Here is a 22,601-nt window from a genome sequence, read left to right on the forward strand (position 1 = left end):
GGCATACTGCACTACAGTACGGGTGCCTTGAGTTAAAGCCAAGAACTCGTTGAGCTTACGGTCAAGAAGTCCAGCTGGAATATGTTGATCCCGAAAAGCTATTTTGAACTCATTCCAATTCACCACATGATCAGCCGGTAGCATCCCGTGGTAATGATCCCACCACATACGTGCTGATCCGCGAAGCTGCTGCGCGGCGTAGCGAGTCTTGTTTGCTTCTGAACAAGGAGTAGTCAATAGAGAAAACTTGGACTCGATCGTGCGAATCCAAGCGTCCGCGTCCAGAGGCTCATCCACTTTATTGAACAGCGGAGGCTGAGTACTAAGGAAATCTTGGTAGCTCGCTTCTTGTACTTGATGAGCATGATGCCCACCCCGCGGTTGTTGCTGAGCTTGAACCAACTGCCGCAAAATTTCTATCTGGGCGGCAAGAACCTCAGCGATACCCACTGGTGGAGGAGGTGGAGGTGGATCGCCATTTCCCCTGGCTCCAAAACCACTAGGGGTGCCTCGAGTTGATCCAACCATCTAAAATGTGAGTACTTTTGCATTATGCTCAACATTATCATCATTTCAAATGGAACATGCAACTCAAAATGACATGGAAGTAATAAGAATCGCTTCAATCATGCTGTGCAGGAAAACCAGTGATACGAAATCGCTCATAACTGGAGTTCTGTACATGATATAAACTTGAAACTTTTACAGGAGATACATAATTTCATGAGATACAACTTTGGTAGTCATCACAAAGTCAGATTCCAATATTAGGTTAGTCGAAAAATTCATTTACTCCTCTGGTTTTTCTGTTTTACAGAAAACAGAGCTTCTGTAATTTGTGATTATCTCCTGCGATACTAATCCGTTTGAGCTGAAATTTTGTGAGCATTTCCACAATGAAATTTGGAACAACTTTGGTATTCAACTTAGGAGCTAATTCAGAAAGCAAAAGCGGATAAAAATTCGAACTAGCTGCTGCATTCAGCTTTTCACAGATCACCGATATTTCACCTTAGTAGCATTAGAGATTCATTACATTCATCATCCTCTCATTTCCACTTGGTTACTTCTAACATCTGTACTAAAGGGGTTACTCAACTCTAAGTTAGCCTAGTAGCCATGATCCAAAAGTAGGCTACACTAAGAGGAGTCTACAAAAGCTAAGAAAACAGCGCCTCAGTCTACATATTGACCGATGTCTCACTCACCGCGGGAGTGTGAACCTCAACCGGTGCGGGCTGCGGCGCCTGGTCCTCGGAGTCCTTCTCTGAAATGCCCTAGATCTCCTGGGGCTCGTCCTCACCATCCACCTGCATCTCGTCGGGTGGTGCATGGAGGGCATCCTGCGCGTGCTGTATCTCGTGGAGCTACCCCTGGGCCTCGTCCAAGTCAAGCTGCATGTCGTGAAACTGGTCCTCTAGGAAGTTGATCGTAGCATCACGATCCAACACCGTGTCCTGAAGCTCGTGAACCTGGCCGTGGAGCTGGGCGATAAGGGCAGCCCTGCTCTCGAGCTCGGCACTAGCCTCCTGAAGCTGCTCGTCTCTCAGCTGAACCGTCAGGTGCAAGGCCTGAGCATGGTCCACCAACTGAGCGACGGCGTAACTCTGGTAAGTGTGAAGTCTGTAGAGACCGTCCAAGCACATCGCTGTCGTCCAAAGTGCCCCGACCGGGTCGAGGGTAGCGACCACATCCACGTGTGCCATCCGGTCGAGCCAAAGCAGGTCTGTCGGGTCAGGTGCAGGGAACAACCCGAACGCAGTCAGAACCACCTCCAAAGGGTGAGAAGAGCAAAAAGTGGTCATCGCCCTCATGGCGGTAAGCTCCCAAGTGTCCAGCAGATAGTGACCGACCATTTGAGTCACGATCGGCTCCCACCGATTGAGCGGGTGCTGCGGGATCACCATCGTCACACTGCAGCGACGAACTCCGTCCTCCACAAACTCGTGGCCATCGTAAATCGGTGGCTGGAGGTAACAGGCTGCACTCAAAAGCTCCCAAAGACGGCGAGGAAATCCGTCCCAGTGCAAGCAAGCAGAGTGCACGTGCCCCAGCGCGTCAACAACCAACAGCTCTTCCATCTGTCCCAACAAAAGACCGATGGATCAGCTGATGGTAAACAAGGAATAGCTGACACTGGACAGTGAAAGAAATTTCCAAAATGATAGATAATATGCTCCGAAAATTCTCAAAAATTTACACAAGATCCCTATGATAATAAGGAACGATTCATCTAGTCATCAATAAGATCAATTCGGACTCTAGGGGGGTGATATGCTCAGGTTTTCAGAATGACATCAACCAGAAAAAAAATGGGTGTCCAGAGAGGGTGTATTTTGACCATAACTCTCAAACCAGTTGTCAACAATTATTCAAATTTTTATGGCAGTTCATCACTTTGTTTTCTACAACTTTTATATTGAACGATTTTTCATTAGAAGAACTTATGAAGGTCGAAAAAATTCAGTTTGTACAGACTGTTCAGAGTTGACTGTTCTACACAGGGTTGATATAAAATCACAAATACCAAACTAGAAGGCTTCAAAAATTCTCAAATTTTTACAAGAGTTTGATAACTTAGGGGAAATAATTTTGTCTTACTACCCCAAGTCGATTTGAATAATTTAACAGAGGGTTAAAATTCGTGGAAACCAATTTCCCTGATTTTGCAGACTATCTGGATGCTCCTTAAGATAGGGTTTTAGCCGTTTTGATTGCGATTTCTTCCAGAGATTTCTTTGTTAAAACTTTTGAGGATGAATGCAGAACCTATCCGTCCTCACCAAGGAAAAGAATTGTCAAGTAACCTTGGTCTTACGCAATTGACTTTGGTGGCATACATATTACGTCTCTCACTATGTAGCTACACGATATAGCTAGATAGCCTATGATTTGATTTCAAGTTAGCGTACCTGCAGAAAATTGACAATATATAAATTGCACCTTCTGTGCCAGCACTCACGAAAGCGTTCCCATACATTACCGATCACTATAGAACCGGCATCCATACAATTACCGCCGTATGGACAACATTAAGCATACATCATCGAAACAACGTATTAACTGAGTACCGTCTTTGACGGGGAATTGAATTCCAATTTCGAACCATTACTCCACATATAATCAACCGAAGTTGGTATATGGGCAGCAGCTCAAGTAGGCCACTGCTTGAGCTCCAGCGTTCGGCTCGCATCACCGACGGGAAGGTTAGACTCCCTCAGCTGACTGAGTAAGCATACCTCCGCGGCGACGATGTAGTTGCATAATTTAAATTACAGAATTTAAATACTATAAAGTAATGTGCTGGAAGTTAGCCATACAATATAAGCCACCTGATTATACCCATAAGATCCCCTAGGACTTTACATCCTAGACTTGTCGTTGGAGATCCTAAGCTCTTTCAAAAACTTTAGTAGTTTTGAAGTCAAGTTTTAATTTGTTGTTTTGAAAACCGAGGCTGTCATCTCTGGCAGGCTATCTGCGAGCTCTGATACCAGCTGTAGCGGAACCACCTAAAACTACTGGGCCCGGGTGCACTAATCTATGTTGCTAAGCAACTCTGACCCAAATTGGCACTCACCGGTAGTTCCTCGAGTGAAGCCTCGATAAAAGCCACGCTATTCCAGGATCAGCAGACAACACTCACATGAAGGTGAGCCCAGAGATTACAACACATAACATTTCATATATCTCAGAGTGATTGCAGCGGAAAGGAAATTTATTACAAACCAGATTCAAAATAGTAAAGTACTACAGAGTTCCATCCACTCAAATTATTCAAGTCTCATTGTTCAGTGGAAGCATTAAAAGATAACTAGCGAGATAACGTGACGCATCGATAAAGCCCGTACGAAAGCGTCACTCAGTGGGAGGGTGGTCAGCACCAGCTGAAGGGCCATCCCACTCGACAGACCAACCCGGAGGCAAGGTACACGGCAAAGTAAGACTCGCGAATAGATCTTCGAAGTCAGTACCTGAAAAATAGTGCCACAAGCAAGGCTGAGTATACTAATACTCAGCAAGACTAACCCGTCTCCGGATATAACATAGTCCGATAACTAGACATGCAAGGCTTTTTGGTTGCTGGGGTTTGTTTTGCCAAAAACGCCACTAGGAGTTGATCCTTATTTTCAGATTTTATTTAGCCATATTCCAGTTGGATTAACCATTCTAAGTTTGCATCTAACTCTACACAAACATGGTAGAGCAACCATTTAAGCAACCAGCAGTATTAACATCATCATGTTTCACTTGTTACTCTGTGTGATCGAAAACATTAAGCAATCTCATGCCGTGAGAGGCGGATGATTCTGAATCGAATTTCAACCTGGCCAGGGGAACCTAGACCACACGCATGGGGATCGACTTCGCTCCCGCCCACGCTACAGTTCCCCTTTCTTTCCAGTCCATGGATCCGGAACACCCTCCCCGACTACAGAGCCCAACGTCTCTGCTCCCGTACGTCGCGACAAAAATATAAATCCTACTTCTACCAGGAGGGTACGAGATCGTTCCACTCGCCGGTCCAATCAGGTACTTAAGCTTACCGATTACCATATTTCTCGGTATGTGGCTACTACTTTCAAACGCATAATGAAATAAGCCACACACCGCGACCTTAGCCATTTTGGACTACACCAGCGGGGTATCACAACTACACAACCCCGCCCGTTGTCCTTATATTTCAGCAGGAATTAAAGTCAGTAAAATTCCTATTTGCTCGCGAGAGGCAGGAAGCCCCTCGACTTCTACCGTACCTAATTAGCATGGCCACTAGTCGATAAAAAGATCCGGTATCAACATAGGTATCTAGGGATCATGCATCTAAGGTTTTCGATCAACGCCTAGAAAACTTAAATGCAGAAATAAAATTATTACAACACCATATAAATAGATAGATGAATAATAACTCGGAAAATAGTGGGATTATGCTCCGGGGCTTGCCTTCTTGGGCACTGTCAGGCAAAAAAACCTCTGGGGCTTGGCCCAGGCCTTGAGATAAGATAGCACAGTTCAAATTAATCTCCTGATCAACACGAGAGTCTGCGAGCACCAATTCGTAGTCACCGTCCGCGAGATTAACCGCTTCTATATGCAATGCAAGATTATGAGTTATTCAGGAATAACGATTTCTTTCCTTCACGATAAAGTTGTAGTTCAACAAAAGTTAATTCAGTGATGATCTCAATATTTCATTTCATGGGCAGTCATTTATAGAGTAGTAAATATAACTATGCTTCCTCATGAAGGAGTGTGGGGTTTGGTTTTCATTTCCAATATTAAAACGTAGCATGCTTTCACTATTTCATATCAACAAATCTACTCATGAGCTAGTGAAGAACAATTAAAGTAACACAGATCAGATACTCTAGCATCTATGACATAAATTTTCAGCATCTAATCATAAAGCACTTATCCATAACTAGTCAGGTAAGTAGATTACTCTAGTTGCTTCACATTTTTGCACAGAATGTTTGACATGGTTTATGGTGCTACAAATTTTACGAGAGCAACTTTATAGCATCTACACAGTACTGTAATTTTTCCATATTTTATTCATTTATACAGCAGAGGTGACAAAATGAACAAATTTAGCAAGCCATTAACTAAGATTAATTCTACAGAGAGTTATACTAGGAATATGGTTCTCAAATTTTTACCAGAGCCTAGACATGAGTTAAACATACTCTAGAAAAATTATCAAGCTTTATATACACAAGATAAATTAGTTATGCATTTAACTTAACATGAGTTAGCATAAATTTTTCCAAAGTTCACTTGATCAATACTGCATGTGAACTTTTTATTATAGCTAGAACATGTCCAAAAATCATAAACAGAAATGGTGTAGTTTACTCAGAACAAAAATGGTAAATCTAACTATGAGATGCTAAGCATGATTTTTAACTAAAGCAAAACTCAGTAACTGCAGTTCAAATTTTTTAGGCAGGATCGTAGAACAAAAGTTTGACTTTAGAAATAAATATAGATTTTTGTGTTCATAAAAACTATATATGAAGAATTAAGTTGATTAAACAATCATAAATCATGGTATATAGCAGATGAACACTAATAAATCTGAAATTTATGGATTAACAAGGTTTCAGTTACACAGGCATGAAGTAGAAATTTCAGAGAAAGTTGATGTATATATTTTCCAGTATTAAATCCTAAATGTCAACAACAGATTAGAGAATCTTGATTGTTCTAACATGACAACTGTTTTGGTTGGGTGCCATCTTTTTCTGTGAGCTTAATATTCCATCAGTGATAACATATTCAAAAATCAAGGTCATTTGTTGAGTGGAACTTCCTGAACATGCATAGGTTGATTTTCTTATTCCTTTTCGTAGATTAAATTTGGTGGAGTTTCTGCGGATTTGACTGTTAGAAAACTTGTAGATCCTGTTACAATGATTCCAGATCAGTTGAGTTTGCATTTTTAGATTTTTCTGTGATTTGTTTTGCATTTTTGAAGTTCACTGACATACACTGGAAAACTTGCAAACACACCCTCGAGCAAAAAAAAGAAATTACAACCGGGTCCTTCGCCGGCCTTCTCCGCCGTTGCATCTTGCCGGTGGTGTTATGCTAGGCAGGGCTTACCGGGGCTGCAACGGGGAGGCGCGTGAGAGAGAGGAGGTCGAGGAACACCTAACCAGGTCGGCGTTCGAGGGCAGGGTGAACGGAATCAAGCTCGTTGGCGTTAAAGGCGGAGAAGATGTTCGGGTCGCCGGCGTTGTAGGTGAAGGAGGGCTCGGGGTAGGGGAACGTCGCGCGCACGAGCACCGCGAGAGCGTGAGGAAGCTCCTGGGGTGGCTCTCATGCATGGTCTCCCTCTGGGCTGGCCGGTCCGCGGTGAGCCCGAGCTCGCCGGCGGCGGCGTGGAAGGGTAACTGCGATGGGAACGGGTTTGGGTTCGATTCCACGCGTGTGGAGCTTAACTGGAAGGTGGAGAAGCTTCTGGGGCAGATGGATGGAGCAATGCAAGGATGTGGTGGCCGGTCCGCGCGAGCTAGATCTCGCCGACCATGGCGGACGGCGAAAGGAGGAAGAAGGATGGAAGTCGCGCGACGGCGGGGCTCTGGGGTTACTTATAGGCCAGAGAGCACCTGGACGAGGAGAGTGGCATCTGGGGGAGGTTGGTTTGGTCCGGGGCGACTCGACGGCGGGCTGGCGGAGCGAGTAGCGGCGCTGCCCATGGCGGGGCGGCGTGGCAGCTCGGGAGGGCGTCTAGGACGCGTGTTAGCGTGGGGAGGTGCCAAGGGGCAGGCCATGTGGCGCTGGAGGGGTTCCCCGAGTCCATTTGGCCGCGGATGCGCCGTGGACGAGGTCCACCGGCGGCGTACGGCAGGTGGCGGCGAAACAGAGCAACCGGGGGAGAGAGATGGAGGTGAGGGTCTTTTTGTGATTTCTGAAAATTCAGGGACCTCTCGGTAAACTAAATATATCTCCTTCTTAGAGGGCTCAAATAAAAAAGTGTTGAATACCAATTTTGCATAACTTTTCAAGATCTACAACTTTCGTGTTATGCAAATTTTCATTTGAAACTCACATTTTGAACTATTTGTAAATTTTTAAATTTGCACAAAAGGGCTTTGGTTTTATTCAGTTTTTGATTTGTTTTTTGCTGAAGTTCAATTGAGCACATGTTTACTTTCTCCTTTAATTTCTTTTGTATACTTTGTCTTTTATTTGACCCCTTCTCTTTGAATTAATATTCCACATTTTTCTTTTAAGTTTAAATAGGGTACAATGATCTGTATTTAAGTGTACTAACACCCGAAGTGTCACAACTAAAGTCACGGACGAACCTACGGTAGAAACCAGCAAGTCCAAGAAAGCTCCGAATTTGTGTGACCGTCGTCGGTGTAGGCCATTCCCGAATGGCATCGATCTTGCTACTGTCCACCTCAATGCCCTGTGGAGTAACAACATAGCCAAGAAACGAGACACGTTGTGTGCAAAAGATGCATTTTTCTATGTTACCAAACAAGTGAGCAGCACGCAACGCATCAAAAACAGCACGCAAATATTCTAAATGTTCTTGCATAGACTTGCTGTAAATCAGGATATCATCAAAATAGACAACAACGAACAATCCTATGAAATGCCTTAGAACTTCATTCATTAAGCGCATAAAGGTACTGGGAGCATTAGTCAATCCAAACAGCATAACCAACCATTCATATAACCCAAAATTCGTTTTAAAAGCCGTTTTCCATTCATCACCCAGTTTCATTCTAATCTGGTGGTAACCACTACGCAAATCAATCTTAGTGAAAATAATGGCACCACTAAGCTCATCTAGCATATCATCAAGGCGTGGTATAGGATATCGAAAACGAATGGTGATGTTATTAATAGCACGACAGTCTACACACATACGCCATGATCCATCTTTCTTTGGAACAAGTAACACAGGAACTGAGCAAGGGCTAAGAGACTCACGGATGTAACCCTTGTCGAGCAACGCCTGTACCTGGCGCTAGATCTCATTCGTCTCATCCGGATTTGTACGGTACGGTGCGCGGTTCGGAAGCTGTGCGCCTGGAATGAGATCGATCTAGTGCTCAATGCCACGGAGTGGTGGAAGACCCGGTGGCAAGTCCTTGGGAAAGACATCAGCGTACTCCTGCAAAAGGTTAGCAACCACAGGGGGGAATATCCAAAGACGGTGCATCATCAAGTGAAACGAGCACACTAGAGCATACAAGTGCATAGCAGGGCAAATGAGCATCGCGTAGATCATCAAAATCAGCACATGTAGCAAGTAAAACAGGGGCATTCAACTTGATTTCAGAATTAGAGGTCGATGGTGATGGTTCAAGTTGTTTAGCATGCTTAGCAGCTCGAGCAAGATCATCTTTAACAATTTGTTTAGGTGTCATTGGATGTATAATTATTTTCTGACCCTTAAACATGAGAGAATAATGATTCGAACGACCATGATGTAAGCTATCAGTATCATATTGCCAAGGTCGACCAAGTAACAAAGAGCATGCTTCCATAGGAATAACATCACAATCAACATAATCAGAGTAAGCACCCATAGAGAAAGGAACATGCACCGACCGTGTTACTCTAATTTTTCCACCATCATTAAGCCATTGAATGTGATATGGATTCGGATGCTTATGAGTGGGTAAAGACAATTTTTCTACCAGCACGGTACTCGCCAGATTGTTGCAGCTGCCACTGTCGATGATGATGCGAATCGACCGCTCTTGAACAACGCCTTTAGTATGGAACAGAGTGTGGCGCTGATTTTTCTCGGGCTGGGCGACCAGTGTACTAAGAACACGCTGCACAACAAGATTTTCATACCTATCTGCATCGCCCGGGGTGACATGTACCTCCTCATTAGCTGCATGGTCAGTGGCAAGCATAGCATGTCAAGTTTCTTCGGAATCACTTTCAGAAGAGTACTCACCATTGTCACAGATGAGCAAGGTATGCTTGTTTGGGAAGTCCCGAATCATGTGCCCAAATCCTTTGCAACTATGGCACTGAATATCCCATGTACGTCCTGTGGAAGGAACAGCGCCTGTGGGAGAGGGTGCTGCAGGTTTGGCTGACCTCTCGCGTGGTGTACTGCTGGTCGTGGATGACGCAGGTAGCAGCGATGAGCTGGTTGCCGGGGCTTCTTCCTGCAAAAGAGTTAGGATATGTCTTTGAATGGCGTCCCTGCACTTCACGTTCAGCTTTGCAAGCATATGCAAACAATGTGGTCATATCAGAATATTCTTTATAATCAAGGATGTCCTGAATTTCGTGGTTCAAACCACCGCGAAAACGTGCCATAGCAGCATCGTCTGTCTCAAACAAACCACAATGAATCATACCTTTTTTAACTCCTGATAATAGTCCTCAACATATTGTTGACCTTGTCGAAAGCACTGCATTTTTCAAGCAAATCTCGTGCATAATATGAAGGGACAAATCTGTGTCGCATGGCAGCTTTTAATTGAGTCCAAGTGGTGGGAGTGGGATGTTTTTGTTTATATTCGCGCCACCAAATTAAAGCAAAATCAGTAAATTCACTAATAGCAGCTTTAACTTGAGAATTAACAGGAATATCATGGCATGAAAATTTCTGGTCGACCTCTAGTTCCCAATCAAGATATGCAGCAGGATCATATTTGCCATTAAAAGATGGAATTTTAAATTTAATCTTAGCAAATGAGTCATTATGTTGATGACGTACCACATGGCGGGCACGACCGCTGCGAGTACCCTCTTCCTGTTCCGTGTCACCGCCATAATCCTTCTGCAACTCTGTGATCGATGTGGACAATGTGTCGAGCCGTGCCATGATAGTGTCGAGCGTGGTCTTAGCGGCCATCTGAGCGAGGTCGAGCTGATCGAACCTCTCGGTCGATGACGTGATCGTCGAGTCAAGCCGTTCATGCATCGTCTTCATGTCCGCGGCCAGTCCATCAACTCGTGTCCGCATGTCCTGCAGCTTTTCATCCGTCGTGCCTTCGTCTCCTGCCATAGTTACCGCAAACTCAAAAACAAAGCCTACGACAACAAGGGTCTAAGGCGCTCACAGTAGTGGTGTTATCAAATTCTTATCTGTTCTTACCACGCACACAGGGGTGAACTGCAACCAACCTGTGAAACTCGCGAAAGATTGGAGGAGCGATTGCCTAGAGAAACAAAATCTGCTCGTCGTTGAAATATGTGGAGTTCTGGGTAGGCTGCACTCAAATCAAGGATTAGCACAATCAAACAATAATGCAAAGTTGAATTATAGTGCTAAACTTGTGCAAAACTGCTGGAGACAAAGTGCAAAAGTGGAGCAAGGTTAGTAGGAGGATAACAAAGGAAATCAGAAAAAAAGAAGCAGGGGGCGCGCACACGGCTGGCGACCTGCGTGACAGAAGGCCGACGCCCAAAAACGAGATTGCCCACCTCCTGTCTGTTTCCGTCTTTGTCCTTTTTTCTTTTTTTCTTTTTTTTCCGGAGAAACTCACAAACTGATTATATGAACAAAAGAATACAAAAGAGCAAGTCCCCACACACACTTTTTCTGGAAGGGTAGGGGTAGTCCGGAAGACCGAGATCAGCCAATATGAGGCAACCTATTTTTTTGTGGTGTGCTTTCCTTCTTTGTTTTCCTTTTTATTTTTTGATTGCTTTCCTTTTTTTTGACTTTCCAAAACACACAAGGCAGCGGAGGGCGATCAGGGGCAGGTCGGCGCAATCCAGGGGCAGGCGCGACCCAGAGGACGGCGTGTTCTATTGGGATGTTGCGGTCCAGGGACACGCGATCTCGAGGGGTGGCGATCAGGGGACCGGCGTGATCCAGAAGAAGGCCAGCGCGTGGGGGATGGCGAGTGGCAGAGAGATGGTGGCGGCACTAGGGTTAGAAGAAAAGAAAACAAGGATAGAACACAAAGTAACCAGCAACAATTGAACGCGTAAGCACACAAATTCAACAATGCAAATTGTTGAAAGAAAGTGCAAGGCTCAAAAGGGTGCTGGGACAAGGATCTAACCTGATAAATTTTTTTGGGTTTTGTGTACTATAGGTAATGGAAAAAAAACACTCGATAAACTCACCGATCAACCTGGAAAGCTGATACCACTTGATAGAGCCGGAGTGCCCGATCTTTCGGTGAGTGGGGATAAATTCGACTTGGCGGAAGATGACCCTCACGATCTGACTACGACGAGCGAGCCCGAAGCGCCAATGCAATCGCTAAACCAACTCCCTGTGGTTACCGACCTTGTTGATGCAAGATTAGCCTGATCACGAAGATCGTTTCCTGTCTGCAATCGAAGAACAAACAAGAAAAAGATGCGAGCAATCTGATTATCACTCGAAGGTGGAGTTCTGAATACACGAGGACAACGCTGATTTGCACGTGTTCAAGAGTAGCTAAAGCTAGATGTAAAACAAAACACAAGTCTGAAATGAAAGGAAGCCTCTCAGTAAATAGAGGGAGAGGGGGCGCAGCCCCTAGGGGAGGTGAGGCCAGGAGATGGGGGCGCCGCCCCTGGCGTCCAGGGAAAGGGGGAGGGCGCAGCCCTAGGCGCCCACACAAGGGCCTCTGTTGGGCCAGCTTCTATTCTTCTAGGCCTTCATTCTTCAGTAGCATGACGACGTTCAGTTCTCTTGCACGGGCCCGAGTGATTGGCCCAAAAGGTGGCGCCTGGGGTGGAGGTGCATCTGGAGGCGCTGGAGAAGGTGCTGCTGCTGGTGTAGACGTACTCGTGGTGTCCTCATCACTTATGATATGGCTTCAGCTTAATCTGCCCCTCTGACAGCAACAAGTCGAAAATCTTGTCAGCCTTGGTTATCAAATCCATACTTCTCGGGCTCTTTGTTACCAAAAGGACATGAGATCAGCTTCTTATTGTTCTAAACCCTTCAGCCGATCCCACCATCTGATCATCATCTGAATCAGAACTGTCTGAGCAGTTAACAAAATTGACTTTCTTTTGAAAGTTGCTTCTCTTCTGCTCATACGGTCTTGCCTCCCCTGTCATTCTGTTAGCCATGTGACTGATGTTGTAGAACTCCTGGGAAGCATACTTCTCCTTGATATGTGGCAAGAGTCCTTGGAAGGCAACTTCTGCAAGCTGCTGATCAGATAGAACCAGACTAAAGCACCGGTTCTTAACATCCCTGAACCTCTGAATGAAGGCAGCGACCAATTCATCATTCCTTTCCCTCAAGTTGGTCAAATCAGTCAGTTTCATCTCTTCTATACCAGAGTAGAAGAACTGGTGGAACTGTTTCTCTAGATCGTCCAAAATATGATGGAGTTGGCTGGCAACATCGTGAACCATGTAAAGGCCAATCCAGACAAAGACATGGAGAACAAACGCACCTTCAATGCATCGTTCTGAGCAGCTTCTCCACATTGTATGATGAATCTGTTGATGTGTTCCACTATGGAGACTTCCCCCTGTCCAGAAAACTTAGTGAAATCTGGAAGCTTGTACTTGTGGGGCAATGGCAGTTGATCATAAGCAGCCAGATACGGAGTTCTGTACTTCAGATTCTGCTGCTTTGGCTTCAAACCAAACTAATCTCTCATCATCTCAGCAATCTTGGAGGCCCAGTCAATCTGCTGGCCATCAGCTGATGCTGCTTGTGGCACTGGTGGAATCATCGGCAAGGCTGCCGATGCTGGCTAGACATTCGGTGTGGTCATCGGCTAAGCAGCCGATGCGGTCTGTGTGACTTGCTGAGGGGATTGATTGGTTGGCGATTGGTAGAGCACCAACTCATTACCATGACTGCTGTATGTTGCCCTCTGACTAGGCTGTTGTTGTGCCATAGGAGGTATGTTGGGCACATTCACGTGATGCACAAAGCCAGTTGCCAGATCCTGAAACGCCCAGGTGACTCCATTGTCATGAGGAACTCTGTTTGCCAAGACTTCTATAGGAGACTTGGGCTGCAGTATCATCACCAGATTCTGTTGTTGAGGCGTCGGCCATAATGCTGACATGTTGCTTGGGCTTGCTGGCGAAGGTATTGATGCAGGTGTAGCTGACGGCTGTGAAGCTAGTGCGATATCTTGAGGTTGGGTCGGCTGTGAAGCCGACGCATTGCCCTACTGAGTCATCGGCTGAGAAGCCGATGTGCTTGGTTGCCCTGTTGGTGATGGAATCATGTATTCCGGAGGCATACCAAATCCAATAGTAGGACCCCAGCCAGTTGGGTATCCTGACATGTAGTTTCCCTATGCATATGTAGCCATTGGCGTGGAACTGGTGTACACAGGAGGAAACTGAGTCGACGCCACAGTACTAATAGGCTGTGCATCTATGACTTTCCCATTTGCCTGAGCTTGATGGTCAATCTGTGGTATCCCAGTAGCCGATCCAGTAGGAGAAAAAACCATCTGACTGGCCTGTTGATAAGCCGGCCCCCAAAACCAGGTGTTCCCCTGTCTTGCAGCATCTTGAGCATAGCATTGTGAACATAGTTAGCCATGATCGGAGCATGATTCACAAAAGCATGTTCGATCGCCTAATTCATCTGATGTATCATCCTATCCTCCTTCTGTGACTCATTGTAGGGTGGAAGAGTAGGAAAATTATACTTTTTGATCACTTCTCCACTCCGGTTGGTGCTGTAGGATAAGAGGCACTGCTGCTCAAAAGCTTCCACAATCACCTGGAGTTCTGCTTTTTGCTCTTCTTTCAGCTTATCCTTGTCGATCGGGATCTAGTTCCGCTCAGAAACCTCTGCCTTCTCGTCAGTTGACATCTTGATTTTTTTTGTCCCACCGGGCGTGCCAAAAGATGTGTTGATGCGAAACGATCACACACCAAGCCCGGACTGCACTAGATTCAAACCAAGGTGTGCTGGTCAATTTGACCTGTAAATTGACAAGGAAACAGCAAACCGTCAAATTCAAGAGTGTATCGGCTGGATTTCCGAATCACTCTTATGCGGCGTATCGGTAAGTCTCTGCCGATACAGAAAACGACAATAGATCGGGTATAAAAGCATGTAATAAATGTGATCTATGCAGGATCGGCAATGGGCTACCGATGCCGATAAGCAACTAGATGGCTAGATCTAGAGCCAACACGTGCCAGGTAATAGTGTACAAACCCACGAATGTATGGATCTGGACAAAGCTAAGCTTATGATCAATCTAATCGGCTTTACAAGGTTTATCATGATAAACAAGGAGCTTACAGCTGATTAAACAGATCACTAAGTCGGGTAGTTTGTGAATGAATCTAAATGAGAAAACAGTGATGCGCCCGAGATCAAAGCTTAGACAAATTCGATAAATTTTGAATAGATCTGAACGAAGCCACAGCGATGCGCTCGGAAGCTAAAGCTCAGATTTACTTGGTAAAATGAAGACTTACCAGCAAACCAAGTCGCTCAAATGTGAGGTGTCCTTGATCAGCTTGAAAGAACTCGCAAAAAAAAAAGATGGCGAAGCTGCCGACGAGAAAGTAAATTGCAAGTAGAGTAAATTTGTGTTTGTTGGATGTGTATCAATCTTTACAATAGCCGGGGGGCTTATATTTATACCCCACGCTAACACAATCCTAGCCGATTACGGCAAAGCATGATTCTATCTTAAGAAACAAAACTATTCTAAAAAAATAAAACGACACATTCCAAACCGAGACCTCCTCGTACCAAACTTGCCCAAAAACGCCAACATATCTGAACGGCACCAAATCACGACCGATCCTTCCACGCATATTCCCATTTTTCAATCTGGTATTCCTTTCCTTCACTAATCCTTCGACACGTGCCAAAAAAATGGTGTCAACACAAACTCTTCGGGAATCATCTGAACCCTCGGGGGTTCAGACGCGCACATAACATTGAGGAAGGTTTTGCTTTGCCCTCGGCAAAACCAAGCCTCCCTCGGGGCTATAACGGGGGGAACCCCCCCCCCAAACAATCCATAAAAATGCCATCGTTTTGTCAAAAAAAATTCATGCCTAAGTCCCTCGTACACTTCGAAAAATGGACGCAAGGATAGGCAACTATTGGACAAGGCTGGCCGAGCCGAAGGACCGCCTACGCCTCCGGGATACGGCATCCCCACTCACCTCCCTGCGCCTAAGTGGCTTATGAAAGCAAAAATCCATGCAGAAATTTGCCTAAGCTGTACACAAGAGCACAAAAACTTAGTAAATAAAATGATACACATAAATACAGAAAAGCCTTGAACAGCCACACTATCAAGAATACTTCTTTGTTCTCTTACACAAGATGATAATCAAAACAAAATCCTAATTTCTGTACTTGGGGTCCACGGCCTAGACTGCCTACAGGTCGCACTCGTCGTCCCGCGCGCCCACGTCTTCATCATCCATGGAGCCAGGGAAGAGGTCGCCTTCGAAGTGCTCGACCAAAGCGGAGGCAGCACCGTCGGTGGCTGCATCAGCTTGCTCCATAGCGTCGACCACGGTATCTTCATCGCCATCTGGGACGATGTAGCCCATGGCCACATGCTCGAATTTGATGATGTAGTGCATGGAGATGACGCCGAGCGCCTTCTGGACGCTGTTGGCGCCTACCAGCGTCACCAGCGATGACGCCTGCAGACGCCAATTTGGGGTGGTAGTATTTCATGAACCACGGATGAATCCGCAAGTGCATGGAATACCGCTATAGCATTTTACCCGGGAGTATACCAGGGTGTCATTTATATTTCCGTAGGGAAGGCGCTGAGTGAGAATATATAGATTAGTGGGTGAACTCTATCTAGATTGGATATTCTCATGCATAAACAGGGGTAAGATAATAACATGGTAGGAGGTAGTGCGACACACACACAAACTACCCTCTTAGATAAATAAATAAAAGAAAGATAAAAGATGCTTTAGGCCGGGAGCAAGGTAAAAGTCAGAGCTCAAGTCAGTTGTACTAGGCTAGCTATATCTACACTTTCTCATTGGTTAGCTCATCAGAGATTAAACTACACAACAGGGAGATCACTATCGAAGCGACGGGAGGAGCCCGTGCACCCCGGCGACTTTATGTACCTCCTACCCCCCATACCGAACATGGAGGATTACTAAAAGGCTCGGACAGGGCTATCACCACCTGCCGGCTACCTCTACAAACCATGGGTATAGTTGACATCCAGCAACACTTAGCTAATCTAGATACCATGTCTACACTAGTAAGGGATACTCTAGTGTCCTGCGCGGAGCCCCCACCATCCGGATGGACAGACATCACACTAGAGCAATCATACGAATACTGGAGCAGTTAATAGAGTTCTAAGAACAAAAGACTAACCATCTCCAACACAGGGCGATCATACAATGCAAGCACAGAATGATAACGCAAGCACCGATATTACAAACAACCGAATATTACAAGAGAGAACTAGAGATGAACCCATACCAGACTCTCGAGCAACACTGGCGACTCGATGACTCCTAGACTTCTCCTAAACTCCACTAAGCCCAAAGACTATGCAAGAAGGAACTTGAGAGGTGAGTGAAGTGAGGTGTGTGTGTGTGTGTCCTATTCTCTACCCCTCCCTTATATTTATAGGAGGGAGCCACCGGCCGCAGCACCCCAAACCGACCTAAAGGAGCAACAAGGAGGTGCCACGTGGCAAAGTTGAGGCGGTTGGGCCCATGGGCCTAAACGGCGGACCTATAGGTCGGCCGGCCTGCCCTGGCCGCCAACCGCCCCCAACTGCTTGGGGTTGGGCTTGTCTGGGCCTCCTTGTCTGATCCACACTGGGGTTGGCCTGTCTTGACTTGTTTTGCTTCGGTTCTTGGGCTACACTTGGTCTATTTGAGCCTGAATCAGTACTCTGATATTTTCTGTGTTTTTCTGTTGGGCCAATGTGTGCTTTGCAACCTGCATATTATCTCAAAAGCACAACTTGAATATTCTAGAAGGTAAAGTGTTGTTTAGGGACTTTATTGAATATAAGTATGTGTAAGAAATGCAAACTCTCATGATTTTTTGATCAAGTTGACGCCTAGAAATGATCGTTAGTGAGCGTCAACAAGATCCCCCAAGCTATCCTTTGCTCGTCCCGAGCAAAGTAGGACAAATCAGGTTGTTGATCAGAAAATCACTTTGACTCGTACCTTAACTGTTATGTCATAGCCTGAAGCAAAGGGATTCATCTATAAGCTTAAATAAGTCGGTTAGTATACCTTGCTCAATTACCTTACTCCTTCATGGGGCTTTTTAGCTATCTCCTTGTCTTGGGCTGTTGAAAGTTAGAACAGTGCATAGAGTGATACTTACTTGTTCATAGATCCGCAATCCATCTGGAGATACTTTTTTGAAAGAATTTTGAAAACATGGCAAAGCTCCCAGGATAACTCTCTCGAGACACTCATCTTGTATTTCCTTACCAGGGTAGTATCTGCCTTTGATCTTCCCTACTACTACAAGCCTTTATGGAGCTCAAGGTAGGAAAAGAACAGGGCACACTTATATTCTATTTATTGTAAAGTCAAAGAGAGAATCCATGGAGAAACAAGTCATGCAATCTCGATCAAAAGGTGCAAGTGTATGAGTGGATGGATGGATGGATATGACTTACTCCTTGAGGTAATGGCTTTTCTCTCTCGAATCATCCCTATGTCTTTTCTCTCTTTTTTTTTGAGACATGGCTACCCCTTTTTCTCTCTCTCTTTTTTTTGGGTCATGCTTCTTTGGCATGCCATCTTTTCTCTTTTTGGGGCAACCATAATCTGACTTTATTTTATTTCAGGGATGTTCTACCAGAGAGATCATCAAGACATGGAGCATTTATTATGTGGAATGAATAGGTGGTGGTACCAATTCCCAGTGTAGGAATGTAGCAATTGGATGGGACGTGTATGTGCTTATGATCGAGAAAGCATGAAAAGCATCTCACTAGGGTCACACAATTTGACAAAACTCAACAGAATATCAAGCAGCATATGTGTAAAGGGTTTTTCATGAAATATGACATATGGCTTTGGTAGGACATTGCATATCACTAGGGAACTTGCCTCTTTTAGAACTTTTGAAAACAACTCCAGACTTTAAGCATCACTAGATCAAGCTTGCACAACCTTATTTACCATATCTGAACTCGCAACAACTTAGACTTGAATCAAGCATATGCAACCCACGGAATTTTTAGGTTCATTGACAAGATATTTGCATAACCAGCAGATTTAAACTCAAGAGAACTCTTATTTTCAAACTAGGCACAACAGACATGATAGAGCAAAGCAAAACTCATCCTTTCAACTTATCAAAAGGAGTTAAAACATTCTTATCGCGCATCATGAAAAAGGGAACAACAACAACAACAACAACATAGCCTTTTTGCCCAAGCAAGTTGGGGTAGGCTAGCATCATGAAAAAGGGAAATAAAGGAATAATTTTTTTTGAAAGTTTTTTATTAAATTTTATTGAAAGCAAATAAAGGGATACAATTGACTTAGGGGAGGGAACCTCCCCCAAGCTAACTCTTTGTTTAGGGTCCAAAAAGCAGGACCTTTCTCCATACTTGATCAGGTTGAGGTCGTTTCGTCCATACATGGAGAAGTAGTAGCGGTCGATGACGTCTTGTTCTTCTTGAGCCACACCTGCTTGGTCTTATTTGGTGGCGTAGGCGGCGCAGGAATAGGATCCTCGGATGCAGGATAGACAATTTCCAGATCTTCCCATACTGTGTTGGTGATGAAGTCGGGAATCTTCTGGTCGTCTTCCACTGGCTCGGTTGGTGGAGTATGAATTTCCCAATCCTCCCAAGCTGGCTTGGAAGGGGGATGATAATCTTGACCATCCCAACCTGGCTCTGCCCATAGCCCTTGTTTCTCATTATCCTCATGAATCATGAATACCTCCCTTTTGTTCTGGAACTTGAATTTCATGGTCTTTCCCATGATACGAAGGCTAATTCTTCCTGTCCCCACATCAATTCTAGCATTTGTATCCTTGAGGAATGGTCGCCCAAGTATGAGCGGAATTCCAAGATCTCCTTCCATATCAAGGACTACAAAGTACACTAATATGTAGGTATTCTTGACCTTTACCATTAACCTTTCCACAACTCCTTCTGGATATCTTATCGTGGAATCCGCCAGCTGAACACACATAGTGGTAGGGGAAATTGATGGATAGCCTAGCTTCTCGAAAGTTACCTTGGGCATGATGTTGATGCTGGCTCCAAGGTCACAAAGGGCATGATCAAATTCATAATCAAAGATTGAGCAGCTGATCACTGGGGTTCCGGGATCTTCTCATATTGTGGCTGCTAACTCACCCCACGCACCGCTTCTTGGGCGTGTGAGCTTCTCTGCGTAGCTGAGGGGTGTCCTGCTAAGGGGCTCTTTCCACATAGCATTAATGACATTCACACTTTCTAGAGTAGACTCGGGTTGCCCCGGGATCTTCCCTAGTTCAGCAGTAGGTGTAGCAGCAGCTAATTGAGCCAATTGAGTTTCTAGCGCCTTATTGAAACTCAGCTGGTTCTTCATAGCCGTGGAGAATCCGTCCATCTTGGCATGGATAGTCTCCATAGATTTGATTATAATGGCCAACTTCTTCTGAAGAGACTCATTGATCTTCGCTTGGCTGTAGACAAGATCTCTCAAGGTAGGCTGGTTAGGACCGAAAGAATTCGAATTCCCATTACCTCCTTGGTAGTATGGGCGTGGTTGATTCCACCCCTGACCTCCTTGTGAACGAAACCCATTGCTGCCATTGAGGAATAGAGCTTCTTCTTGGGTTTCTGGGCAATTACCGCCCGAATGTCCAACATTCCCGCAGACCTCGCACGTCATGCGAGTCTCCAAGGCTTGAAGTGTTTACAATTGAGCCTTATCTTGGGAATAATCCTCAAATTTCTTGAGGAGGAGATCAATCTTCATAGCGAGCATGTCGGCCTCCTTAACGGAGTGCATACCTCGCTAGCGCGGTTGGAAGCGATCATCGCTCCAACCTTGGTTGGAAACCATCTTCTCGATCAATGATGTAGCTCTTTCAATGGTTAGCGAGAAGAAAGATCCACCCGCAGCGGCATCCACATGATCACGGGATGACTGTGTCAACCCATTGTAGAAGTTCTGTAGAATGAGCCAATTATCAATTCCATGGTGCGGACACGCTAGAATGTACTCCTGAAGCCTCTCCCAAGCCTCCGGAATTGACTCATTTGATGCCTGATGGAAGTTCGAAATCTGACCACGAAGAGCATTGGTTTTGCCCGTCGGGAAGAACTTCGAGACGAACGCCTTGGCACATTTGTCCCAAGTATCCACAACAGCCTTGTTAGCATAAAACCATTGCTTCGCTCTCCCCAAGAGAGAGAATGGAAACAGACGGAGCCGGATAGCATCTTGCGATACACCCTTGATAACAAAAGTACTGCAGAGCTCCAGGAACTACTGGAGATGAGCGCTGGCATCCTCATTAGCCTTGACACAGAATGGGCTGGCCTGCACCATCATAATGAGACCCATCTTGATCTCGAAATCTTCTCCTCCGGTGTTAACCTCGGGCCCGGTAGGGACCTGGTTAGCAGACGGAGCAGAGTAATCATGGAGTGTCTTCTGGGCCACAGCTCTAGGAGCTGACGATGATGCGATGACTGGATCGACTGCCGAGAGTGATCTTTGAGGTGATACGAGATGAGCTCGCGCCCTCCTCAAAAGTGACTCTGGATCGGAATGAAAGTTTTGCGGCAGATGGAAATCGGTCATACACTACCCTGTTTTCATATCAACAAAGACAAGAAAACAAAGCCAAGTTAGCCTGTTTAGCAAGCGAATACCAATTTCGATTTTGTTCACAACTTTTACCTATATATTTCACTCTGTGCCTTCCCCGGCAATGGCGCCAAAAATGCTTGTTGGCGCCTACCAAAGTCACCAGTGATGACGCCCGTAGACGCCAATTTGGGGTGGCAGTATTTCATGAACCACGGATGAATCCGCAAGCGCACGGAATACCACTGTAGCATTTTACCCGAGAGTATACCGGGGTGTCATTTATATTTCCGCAGGGAAGGCGGTGAGTGAGAGAATATATAGATTAGTGGGTGAACTCTATCTAGATTGGATATTCTCATGCATAAACAGGGGCAAGATAATAACATGGTAGGAGGTAGTGTGAGACACACACAAACTACCCTCTCGGATAAATAAATAAAAGAAAGATAAAAGATGCTTTAGGCCGGGAGCAAGGTAAAAGTCAAAGATCGAGTCAGCTGTACTAGGCTAGCTATATCTACACTTTCTCATTGGTTAGCTCGTCAGAGATAAAACTACACAACAGGGAGATCGCTATCGAAGCGACAGGAGGAGCCCGTACACCCCGGCGACTTTATGTACCTCCTACCCCCCATACCGAACATGGAGGATTACTAAAAGGCTCGGACAGGGCTGTCACCACCTACCGGCTACCTCTACAAACCGTGGGTATAGTTGACATCCAGCAACACTTAGCTAATCTAGACACCATGTCTACAATAGTAAGGGATACTCTAGTATCCCGCGTGGAGACCCCACCCTCCGGATGGACAGACATCACACTAGAGCAATCATACGAATACTGGAGCAGTTGATAGAGTTCTAAGAACAAAAGACTAACCATCTCCAGCACAGGGCGATCATACAATGCAAGCATAGAATGATAACGCAACCATGACAAGAAGCATATGCTCGATAACTCAGAATATACTTCAAGCAGATATCGGTAACCATAGTCTTATTCTATTACAAACAACCGAATATTACAAGAGAGAACTAGAGATGAACCCATACCAGACTCTCGAGCAACACCGGTGACTCGATGACTCCTAGACTTCTCCTGAACTCCACAAAGCCTAAAGACTATGCAAGAAGGAACTTGAGAGGTGAGTGAAGTGAGGTGTGTGTGTGTCCTATTCTCTACTCCCTCCCTTGTATTTATAGGAGGGAGCCACCAGCCGCAGCACCCCAAACCGACCTAAAGGAGCAACAGGGAGGCGCCATTTGGCAAAGTTGAGGCGATGGGGCCCATGGGCCTTGTCGGACGACCTATAGGTCGGCCGGCCTGCCCTGGCCTCCAACCGCCCCCAACTGCTGGGGGTTGGGCTTGTCTGGGCCTCCTTGTCTGATCCACGCTGGGGTTGGCCTGTCTTGACTTGTTTTGCTTC

The 22,601-nt window shown here is 45.5% G+C and overlaps 1 non-coding gene across 1 annotated transcript; it reads left to right on the forward strand.

Moving 5' to 3' along the window:
• The first annotated feature begins 20,551 nt into the window (after nucleotides 1-20,551).
• LOC120677060 lies at nucleotides 20,552-20,658 on the forward strand. Its single transcript, XR_005676127.1, has one exon. It is a non-coding gene; the product is annotated as a small nucleolar RNA R71 (small nucleolar RNA).
• Nucleotides 20,659-22,601: the final 1,943 nt, after the last annotated feature.

The sequence above is a fragment of the Panicum virgatum genome, chromosome 5N (genome assembly GCF_016808335.1).
Source record: "Panicum virgatum strain AP13 chromosome 5N, P.virgatum_v5, whole genome shotgun sequence".
Lineage (NCBI taxonomy): Eukaryota > Viridiplantae > Streptophyta > Magnoliopsida > Poales > Poaceae > Panicum > Panicum virgatum.